We start from the raw sequence: 10,746 nt of genomic DNA on the forward strand, positions 1-10,746 counted from the left end.
AAAAGTTTGAATTAAATGTTTATTAATTGTATTATTTTTTTAAGATTTTGTTTATTTTTAAAAAGAGGGGAAAGGAGGTAGATGGGGACAGAAATGTTGATCTATGAGAGGAACACGGGTCAGTTGCCTCTTGCACATGCCAGGACCAGGGACCTGGCCTGCAACCCAGGCATGTGCCCTAACCAGGAATCAAACCTGCGACTACTCCCATCGTGGGTGCTGCTAAACTGACTGAGCCATGCCAGTCACGGCTGAGAGATTTTTGTTTTTTTCAAGCAGAGGTCTCAGCATGAAAGTCAGATCAGAACTAGATACCACCCTCCTGCAATCACATATCTTCACAGAATGGCTGTGGGATGCCGACCACGTGTCCTCCCTGGGCTGCCAAGGAGCACTGACCTGGGGCATCACCATGAGTCAGCCACCCTTGTGCCCATCAGAGCACTGCTGGGGCCAGATGGGAATGAGGTGGCTGGATTTTATTAATTTTAGAGAGAGGGGAAGGAGGAGAGAAGGAGAGAGAGAAAGAAAAAGAGAGAGAGAGAGATAAACATTGATCTAAGAGAGAAACATTGATTGGTTGCCTCCTATATGCACCCTGACCAGGAAATGAACCTGCAACTTAGGTATCTGCGCAACCTAAGCATGTATCCTGACTGGGAATCAAACCCCCAAGCTTTTGGTGAAGAGGATGATGCTCCAACTAACTGAGCCACACCAGCAAGGGCTCATTATTTTTTTAATGTGGAGGAATTGTGATATTCCGTTTCACACTTTCCCCCCTAACATTGATATTTTACTTCCCTTTTTCTTATCAGACTTGATTGAAGTATACAAAATGTATTAGGTCTTTTGAAAACAAATATTAGCTTATATATTTTCCCTGTTGCAATTTGATTTTTTTATTTTACTAATTTCTGTTCATATGCTTATTATTCATTCCATCCTACTTTCCTTTGGTTTCATTTGCTCTTTTTTCCTTAACTTTTTAAGATGGATACTGAGGTTTTTTCTTTATATTTAGTCTTTGCTCATTTATGTATGTTTAAAACTAAACTTTTCCTTCTAAGCATGAGTTTAGCTGCATCCTATAAATTTTGATATATTATACTTTAATTATAATCAGTTAAAATATTGTCTATTTTCAATTGCGGTTTGTTTTTTGATCCATGGGCGTTTTAAAAGTGCATTGCTTTATTTCTAAGTGTTTGGGGAGTTTTTAAACTACCTTTGTATTATTGACATGGCTTCCTTTCAATCCTTTGAGATTTGCTGATGCTAGTAATATAACATGGTATATGGTTAACTTTGGTAATGTCCCACATGGATTTGAGAACAGTATAAAAGGGTAAACACTCCCATAAAAAATGGAATTATCTTCTGGACAGCAGGCTCCTTGTAGTACAGGCTTCCCCCATTAGATGAGTGTTCTAGGAACCCATCTGTATCAGTGCACCAGTTAGCTTTGTTGTGAGAGGCTGCATTTAGCTTCAGTGAATTTTGCTGGAAGACTCTTTCAACATATTTGCCCCTTTCATGATGGGTGATTTATGAGTGCACCTGCCCACACCACACTGTGTATTCAGCAGTTTTTGACCAAAAATAGCATGGCCTCTGTGTTCCTCCCTCCCTATTCACCCAATCTCATCCTGAGCAACTTTTTGTTGTTTCCCTGGATTAAAAAAGTCCTCAGAGGGAAACGTTTTGCTGATGTGGAAGAGGGGAAACAATAAATGATGGAAACACTAAAAGGCATCAAATCAATTAGTTCAAAAGCTGTTTTTAGCAGTAGAAAAACATCTCTATAGGTGTATTGCATCAAATGGAGAGAACTTTGAAGGTGACTGAAGTTTAAACGTGTAAGAATAAATACACAATTTTTTAATAAATAAATTCTGGGTTTTTGGGGTCCCCCCTCATATATTCTTAGGTTACTGAGAAGTTCTATATTTTCAACTGGATCATGTTTCTTAATAATTTTGTTCAATTTTCTATAGCTTATAGATATCCTCATGTTTTATCAGATACCTTGGTGCCTTAAGAGTTGTGTGCCTATTATGTTTTTGGATATTTTTCTCTTTTTAAAGAGGTAAACATGTTAGTTAATATATACAATTAACATTAGTATATAAAAATTGGAATCATCATATATTTTTGGTAAGTGGACACTTTTTTAAATGTTTCATTCTATCTCTAATAATGTTTATTATATGAAAGACAATTGTGTCTATTAGTATAGTTACACAAAATTGATTGGTGTCCACATGTTATATACTTTTTCAAACTTTAATTTTCAACTTTTTTATACTTGAGGTACATCTCTTGTGAAAGGAATAAAAATCAAGTCTCTAAAACAGCAGAGCATCACCAACTTGTTTTTGCTTTGTGTCTTTTAAGTTATGATTATTCTGCAATGCATAAGTAAGAACAAAGTAAAAAGCATATATTTATAGATAGAATATAAATATGTTTATTTATGGAAGTTGGAAAGTATTATTTCTGAGAAAAGTTTTGTTTTCAAATAGTATACCTCTCTGGATTTTTGAACATTTCCTTTCTAAATTACAATGAAGCAGGAGATTCTGTGCATAGTGGAGAAGGTGACATATTTCAAAGTAAAAACTCTGACAACAATCCCCAAAGGAAGCCTTAAGAATTTCACACTGGCAGGTCACTGGGACCAGCAAACAAGACCACATTACATTTTATAGTATGGCGACATGTAAAAACACCGCTCGCTGTCTTCAGGACATTCCCAGTGGGAGAGAGAGGCAATGACTCGCTGACAACCCCTTTTGTAAGATAATGGTATTATTTTAGTTTATTTCCAATCATTCCTAGGCATCATTTAAGGGATTGCAGCTGTGGTTTCACTTGCATTTTCCTCCTTTCATATGTAATTGCCTTAAAATTACTCTCTAAAAAGAAGCAAAAATTCTTAAGATATGTATTTGGCCCAGAATTAGCCAGAGATGTGAAAAACGTGCTCATTTTCCCATTAAGAAGAGAGCCATAGAGGATTGCTCCTCTGCTCTTGGCAGCTGGTGATAGAAACTCATCAGTTACTCTCAAGCCCCCTCACCATAATCCCAGGGGGAAAAATTTATCATCTACTGTTTAAATTTATAGCACTAAAATTATACCTTTTAAGGAAAGGCCAGAATTATCATCAAGGGAAGATAGATTAACTGTGTTATCCATTATGAAACCAAATGCCGAAGGTGAACCATTGCATTTAGAATTTCAAATGAAATAAAAAAGCTTTGGATTTAGGTTTCATCTCCAAAAATTATCCAATAAACTCATTAAGCTCTTTGAGGAGGGGTAAAAGTATAAATAGAAAGACAGACTAGCAATAATTATAGCTTTATACATAAACTTAATTGAAATGAAACTCTTAAATCAGGCATCATAAAAGAGTATGATTTAAGAATTTCATTACCATTAAATGTGCACTTTAAGGTTCTCATCTTAAGTGTGAATGTTAAAGCTCAGCTAAATGTTATGATTTAACATGAAAACAAAAATAGATAAAATGAAAAAAACAGGGTGAGATCATGAATAAAATGCTCTTTCTGTTGCTACTTTAGTTTCTAAGGCAGATAGTTAGAAAAACAACTTTGCTTAGTTAAAAAACAATCTGTACATATATTTTAAATATATTTTATTGATTATGCTATTACATTTTTCCCAATTTTCCCCCTTCACCTCCCTTTGCCTGACATCCCATTTCCTCCCACAATCCCCTCCCTTAGTTCATGTCCATGGGTTGTGCATATAAGTTCTTTGGCTTCTCCATTTCCTATATGATTCTTAACATCCCCCTGTCTATTTTGTACCTACCAATTATGCTTCTTAATCCCTGTACCTTTTCCCCCACTCTTCCCCTTCCTTCTCCCAGCTGATAATCCTCCATGTTATCTCCATATCTATGATTCTGTTTCTGTTCTGCTTGTTTGCTTAGGTTTTTTTTTTAGATTCAACAGTTGATAGTTGTGCATTTGTTGCCATTTTAATGTTCATGGTTTTGATCTCCTTTTTATTATATAGTTCCTTTAACATTTCATATAATAATGGCTTGGTGATGATGAACTCCTTTAGTTTTACCTTGTTTGGAAAGCACTTTATCTGCCTTCCACTCTAAATGATAGCTTTGCTGGATAGAGTAATCTAGGTTGTAGGTGGTTGTTTTCCATCACTTTAAATACATCTTGCCAGTTCCTTCCAGCTTGCAAAGTATCTTTTGAGAAATTAACTCACAGTCTTATGGGAACTCCTTTGTATGTAACTCTCTACTTTTCTCTTGCTTTTAAGATTCTCTCTTTATCTTTAACCTTTGGCATTTTAATTATGATTTGCCTTGGCGTGGCCCTCTTTGGGTCCAACTTGTTTTGGGACTCTCTGTGATCCTGGACTTGTATGTCTATTTCCTTCACCAAATTAGGGAAGTTTCTTTCATTATTTTTTTTTTCAAGTAAGTTTTCAATTTCTTGCTCTTTTTCTTTTCCTTCTGGTACTCCTATGATTCAGATATTGGTATGTTTGGAGATGTCCCAGAGGCTCCTAATTCTATCCTTATTTTTTTTTTAATTCTTTTTTCTTCTTGCTGTTCTGATTGAATGCTCTTTTCTTCCTTATATTTCAAACAATTGATTTGAATCTAATCTTCATCCCCTCCATTATTGGTTCCCTGTGGATTTTTCTTTATTTCACTTAATGCAACCTTTATTTCTGCCTGGGTCTTTTTTATGCTGTTGCAGTACCCAATGGTTGCTTCCTGTTAGCCAGTGTTTTGAACTCTGTATCTGATAGGTTTCTTATCTCCATTTCATTTAGTTCTTTTATTAAAGATTTTTTTCTTTTCTTTCACTTGGGCGATATTTCCTTGTCTCCTCAAGTTGGCAGGCTCCTTGTATTTGTTTCAGTGTGTTAGGTAGATCTGCTTTGACTCCCTGTCTTACTAGTGTGGCCTATTGTAAAAAAGGCACCTGTTAATTGTGTGGGGAGGGACCTTAGGTAGTCCCCAGGGCAGGGAAACCTGTTTCACTGCTTCGTGGCTCTGTGTGGGGGAGGGCTCCGAGAGGGAAAAGTGCTGCTGCCTGGCCTCTGGAGATTGCCCGAGAGGAAGCTGTCTCCCTGGCACTTGCCCCCTTGCCAGTCACTTCACTTTCTCCCTTTCTCTCCTTATGCTACTTGTGCCCTTCCAGCTGTTGCCCTGGTGCTGAATCCCAGAGGGAATGGGTCTGCATGAGTCTTAAGTCTGTTGCAGGCCCTTTAAAAGAAGGCTCTTGAGAATCCTGCAGTTGTTTCCATAAGCCCAACTCCCACTGGTTTTTGCAACCAGGAGTTATGGGGATTTATCTTTCTGGTGCTAGAACCGTGGTCTGGGTGGTATGGGACTGGATTGCTCATTCCCAAGGTATCCCTCCCTATTTTTATCCACCACACGTGAATGTGGGACCACCTGTTCCACCACCTCTCTGTGCCCCTCTATGCTTCTTCCTCTGACTCTCCTACCTGTCTGCATGAATGTGGCTTGTTTAAATCTTTGGTTGTCAGACCTCTATACAGCTCAGTTTTTTTTCTGATGAGCCTGGGTGTTATTTGTTTTGTAGTTTAGTTGTAAATTTTGCTGTAGTTGTGCATGGAGGCAAAGTGTGTTTACGTACACCTCCATCATAGCTGGAAGTCTAAATTCTCCTTTCATTATGTATGCAAAGTTTATTGAAATATCTAACTTTATGGTGAGTTTTCTACTCACAGTTGAGATTATTCAGTTACTGATAACAGTAATGGATTAGTGACATAATGAATTGTCTCTGGTTATATATTTCTTTAAATTTTCCTCATTTTAAAAAAGGCATTCTGATTTAATGATTCTAGGGATTTGGTTGCATTAGAATTCCCTTGCTGTTTCACGAAACAAACTAGCTTCTACTCTATAGGGAACTCTTGGTGGAATTTTCATAGATGCATGAACCTGGTATAAATCTCTCTGAAATAAATCCACATTGCAGAACTTGTTTAGCTCCATAGAGAATTCTACCATTGGTTGAATTTCAGTCATTTTTAACTTATACTCAGAAGACAAATCTACTAATACCACCTCTGCTGATCAGAACTTCCTCTTAACATTATTAAGTAACAAGTCTTGGACGTCCAGTTACTGATTCTTGTTAAATATATATTGTTCCTCCTCTTGCCTGGCTCGGCCTCCACTGTCTATCAGACTGAGGAGCTCCTTCTCCTACTACACAAAGTTGGCCCTGCCTGGGCCAGCACCACCCTGCCTCGGGCCCCCTCACATTGCCATCACAGCAGCCACAACCACACAGAAGAGTGTACATGTATTTTTATTAAAGTGTGTCAGAACATTTTTTTATTAAAAAGAAGATATCTAGCTATCTCTATAAATATGTTAGCCTATATTTTTAATTTTGTGCTATCTTTATTCTACAGTCTAGAACTACAATTTTTAAATTTATATCTTATGTCAGATACATTCTATCTTCCCTTTGACCTTTCATTTCTTCACTCTCTCTAGTTCTGGAAATCATTTCTCCTTCAACCACAAAAACAGAAGGTTTCCCAAAACTAAGCAGTCTCTAGCTATTCTCTCTATATTTTCCTCTTGGAGGCTTTATGCAATAAATTTAACTCTCATATTTACAGGGACAATGTGAATTGTGCCACGACATATTCAACAGCTATCCAACATCAGTCAAACTCATAATTTTGACAGAAGCTGCTGCTCTAGCTACCTTATCCATCTTCATCAGTGGCACTGCAATTCTACCAGGTTTGAAATTTTGAGAAGGCTGAAGATTTATCTGCTTTTAAACATAGATCAATTAAACAAATGAGCAAAAAGGAAAGGACCCAAAGTCCTGAACAACAGTGAGTGATTGTGGGGGTGGGGTATAAGGGTACTATAAGGTAATGGAAAAATACAATAAAAATAAAGGAAAATAGTCTTGAATAGCTACTGTTCACATACCATTTTAGTCTGTTAAAAGAAATACAGTAGAATCAACCTAAGAATGAGAGGAAAAGACATAAGGTATCACAGGATCAAGCACTAGTAATTCTTACATTTCAAAAGGTTTAAATAGATGCCATAGGAAAATGGAATAGAAGGTGATTAATTGAGACTCATTGAATCAAGTGAGGCTCCATAAAAATTATTTGAGTTTGGATTATGACAATTAAGTTTTAATAGTCAGGGAAAAATATTTCAGGTAAATGGTGTGATTTCAGCAACATTGAGATGAGTCAAAGCATTAGGCATATACTAACTAGAGCAAAGAGTTATTGAGAGGCATTAACAGAAGATGAGAAACATAGATTGGGAGTAGAATGGAAACAGCCTTAATTCTATCCTAAGAAAATGAACTTTATTAAATAGTCATGAGGAGCTAAGCAAAGAACAGATATGTTGTAATCTCTTTATAATGATATCTTTTGGCAGCTGTTATGGAATGAATTGTGTTCCCCCCAAAATATTAAAGTCCTAATCTCAGTATCTACCAATGTGATCCTATTTGGAAGGAAGGTCTTTGCAGATGATCATGTTAAGATGAAGTTATCAGGGTAAACCGTAGTCCAATAAGACTGCTGCACTTACAAACAGAGGAAATTTAAACAGAACATAAAAAGGGAAGATGATGTGAAGAGGCAGATGGAACACCATCTACCGGTCAGGAAATGCCTGGGGCTTCCAGATCCTAGGGGAGAGTCAGGGAACAGAGTCTCCCTCACAGCCCTCGGAGGAACCAACCCTGCCAACACCTTGATTTTGTACTTACAGCCTCTAGAACAATGAGATGATACAAATTCCTGTGTTTAAGCCACTTACTTTGTAGCACTTTGTTCAGGAATTGCTGTGGAGCTCATAGAATAATACTGTGGATTATAAACTTAAGGGTCTAAGACTGAGGGAAGAAAAAGACAGTGAAGTAATTGCAATAGTTTGGGAATAAGTGATATTGTCACAAGATGGAGAAATGGAAAAGTTGGGTCATATATAAGAAACATTTTAATAAAGAATATTAATATTTTCAGTAAATTAACTGTAGAAGAGACAAAAGAAAGGAAGACTAAAAATGACTTAGTTTTCTAGTTTGATCCATTCAGTTCAGTGTTGAAAGAGGTGACAAAGACAAGACACTCAGAAGAAATCACCTTGAAATGGAGGAATGAGTATTGTTTGAGAAGTGTTTGGATTTGAGGTTACTCTGATATATAAAGTTTGTTGTCTTAAAAGGGAACTTGAAAAAAGGTCTTGGCTGGACACAGAGATTTGAGTTCTGTTAACGTTTGAAGCAATGAGCTTACATATGTGGAGTGGGGGTGAAAGTGGCTGAGGCTAGAACTCAAAGGAACAACAATGTTTAAAGACCAGCTGACAGAGAAGGGATCTGTGAAAAACTCAGAAGCAGACAGACAGAGGACTTCCATAAGCGAAAATCGTTAGCAAAGCCAAAGAAGAAAATGAGTTTCAAGACAGATTGAATGGAAAACATTTTAAATGATACAGGGAGATGAAGACAGAGAAGTATCCATTAAAGAACATTATTGGGAAAATACACATATATTTTTTATATTAGATATTAGATTAGCACATTAATGTAACAAAATAGTAAGGTGACTGTCTCAGAATAGCAAAGAATATGATGTAATACAGATATACCAAATTTTGTAATTGAGAGGCATTTTTAAAAACATTTTAACATCTCAGAAATTGCTTTTATAGCACAAACCAAGACATTTTATAAATACTGCTGGCCTGGATTTGATTTGCACTTTTTCTAGAGACAGTATGAGTTTTGCTGTGCCAGTCACAAAGGGTCCTACCAATCTGAGACCATTTTAGATTAAATTTTCTCCCTAAAGATTTTTTTCTTTTTTGTAACACACCGGTAGTCTGAATTAATTGTGAGTACTGACTTGTGATTCATTTTATCAGAATATAATTCATTTTCTTCTTTTTTTTTCCTGGACTTAATTTCAGATTTCCAAATATTCTTGTCACCTTGTGGTTGGCACAGTTATAGCTCATTAAAACTTGTTATCTGGATGTACCTCTTTGGTGACACAATTACCAACTATGTGCCAGAATCTTCTCTTATGCAGTGATTTCCATTTTGGACCTTTCCTTTTCCCTTTTTTAAAGATTTTCTTTTAGATTTACAGTAAAATCAAAAAGAAGGTACAGAGAATTTCCATGTACTTCCTGCCCCCGCCCCCCATGCATAGACTCTGCATCATCAACATCCTCTACCAGAGTGGTACATTTCTTAGGATCGATGAACCTGTTGACATGCTGTAATTACACATAGTTCATAGTTTATATAATGATGCATTCCCGGTCTTGTAATTCTAATGGGTTTTGACAAATGTATAATGGCATATATCCATCATTGTAGCATTATACAGAGTATTTTGTTTAATCCTCACCTGAGGATATTATTTTTATTGATTTTTGAGATAGAGGAAGTGAGGAGGGGAGAGAAAGAAACATTGATGGGATAGATAAACATCAGTTAGTTGCCTCCCATACATTCCCTGACTTGGAATCGAACCAGCAACCCAGGCATATGCCCTAACTGGGGATTGAACCGGCAACTTTTTGGTGTACAGGACAACACTCTGATCAACTAATCAAGCCACTGTGCTCTGCCTATTAATCCTTCCACCTCTCCAAACCTCTAACACTGACAGATCTATTCACTGTCTCCATAGTTTTTACTTTTCACTGTCTCCAAAGTTAGAATCATACAGTATGTAGTCTTTTCAGACTGGCTTTTTTCACTTAGTGATACACATTTAAGGTTCCTCCATGTCTTTTCATGACTTGATATAGCTCATTTCCTTTTCGTGCTGAATAAATTCCCTTGTCTACATGCACTAAAGTTTACTTGTTCATTCACCTACTGATAGGCATCTTGGTTGCTTCCAAATTTTGACAATTATGAATAAAGCTGCTATAAACATCTGTGTGCAGGTTTTGTGTGGACGTAAGTTTTCAGCTCATTTGTGTAAATACCAAAGAGCACAATTCCAAATGGTAACAGTAGCTATAATGCAACTGTTTGTTTATAGTAGCTTTTCTATTACTAACAAAAATTTGAAACAATAAATATGTCCCCAATAGTGAATGGATAAATAATCATATATATACATATGTGTTTATGTACATACATATGTAATATTTTCAACAATAAAAAACATGAGCTTGCAAACCATTAAAAGACAGAAAGACCTAAAGTACATATTGATAGGTGAAAGAAGCTAGTTTGAAAAAGGCTATATACTATATTTCAATACTATGACATTCTGGAAAAGACCAAACTGTAGAGACAGTGAAAAATCAATGCTTGAGGATAGAGACGTATAAGGGAAGCACAGCAGATGTTTATGACAGTGAAATGGATCTGTACGATGTGACGGTGGACACACGTCATTACACGTTTGTCAAAATTCCGAGTGCACAACACAAAGACTGAACACTATTGCAGACTTTGAACTGTACCTAATAATAATATATCGATATCAGCACGTCAGTTATAACTAATGTATCACAGGAATGCAAATGTTAATAATTTGGGGTAATTATGAAGGGTGGGTTAAGGAGGTATATGAGAACTCTCTGTAGTTCCTGCTCAATATTCCTCACACCTAAAACTGCTCTAGAAATCATGTCTACTAGGTAGAAAAGAACCAAAAAGAGCAAATGTACTGTGACCA

The 10,746-nt window shown here is 36.5% G+C and overlaps 1 non-coding gene across 1 annotated transcript; it reads right to left on the bottom strand.

Moving 5' to 3' along the window:
• Positions 1 to 284: 284 nt before the first annotated feature.
• On the bottom strand, positions 285 to 510 carry LOC112299965 (small Cajal body-specific RNA 6). Its single transcript, XR_002974340.2, has one exon. It is a non-coding gene; the product is annotated as a small Cajal body-specific RNA 6 (non-coding RNA).
• Between the last annotated feature and the right edge of the window lie 10,236 nt (positions 511 to 10,746).

Source organism: Desmodus rotundus, chromosome 6 (assembly GCF_022682495.2).
Source record: "Desmodus rotundus isolate HL8 chromosome 6, HLdesRot8A.1, whole genome shotgun sequence".
NCBI lineage: Eukaryota > Metazoa > Chordata > Mammalia > Chiroptera > Phyllostomidae > Desmodus > Desmodus rotundus.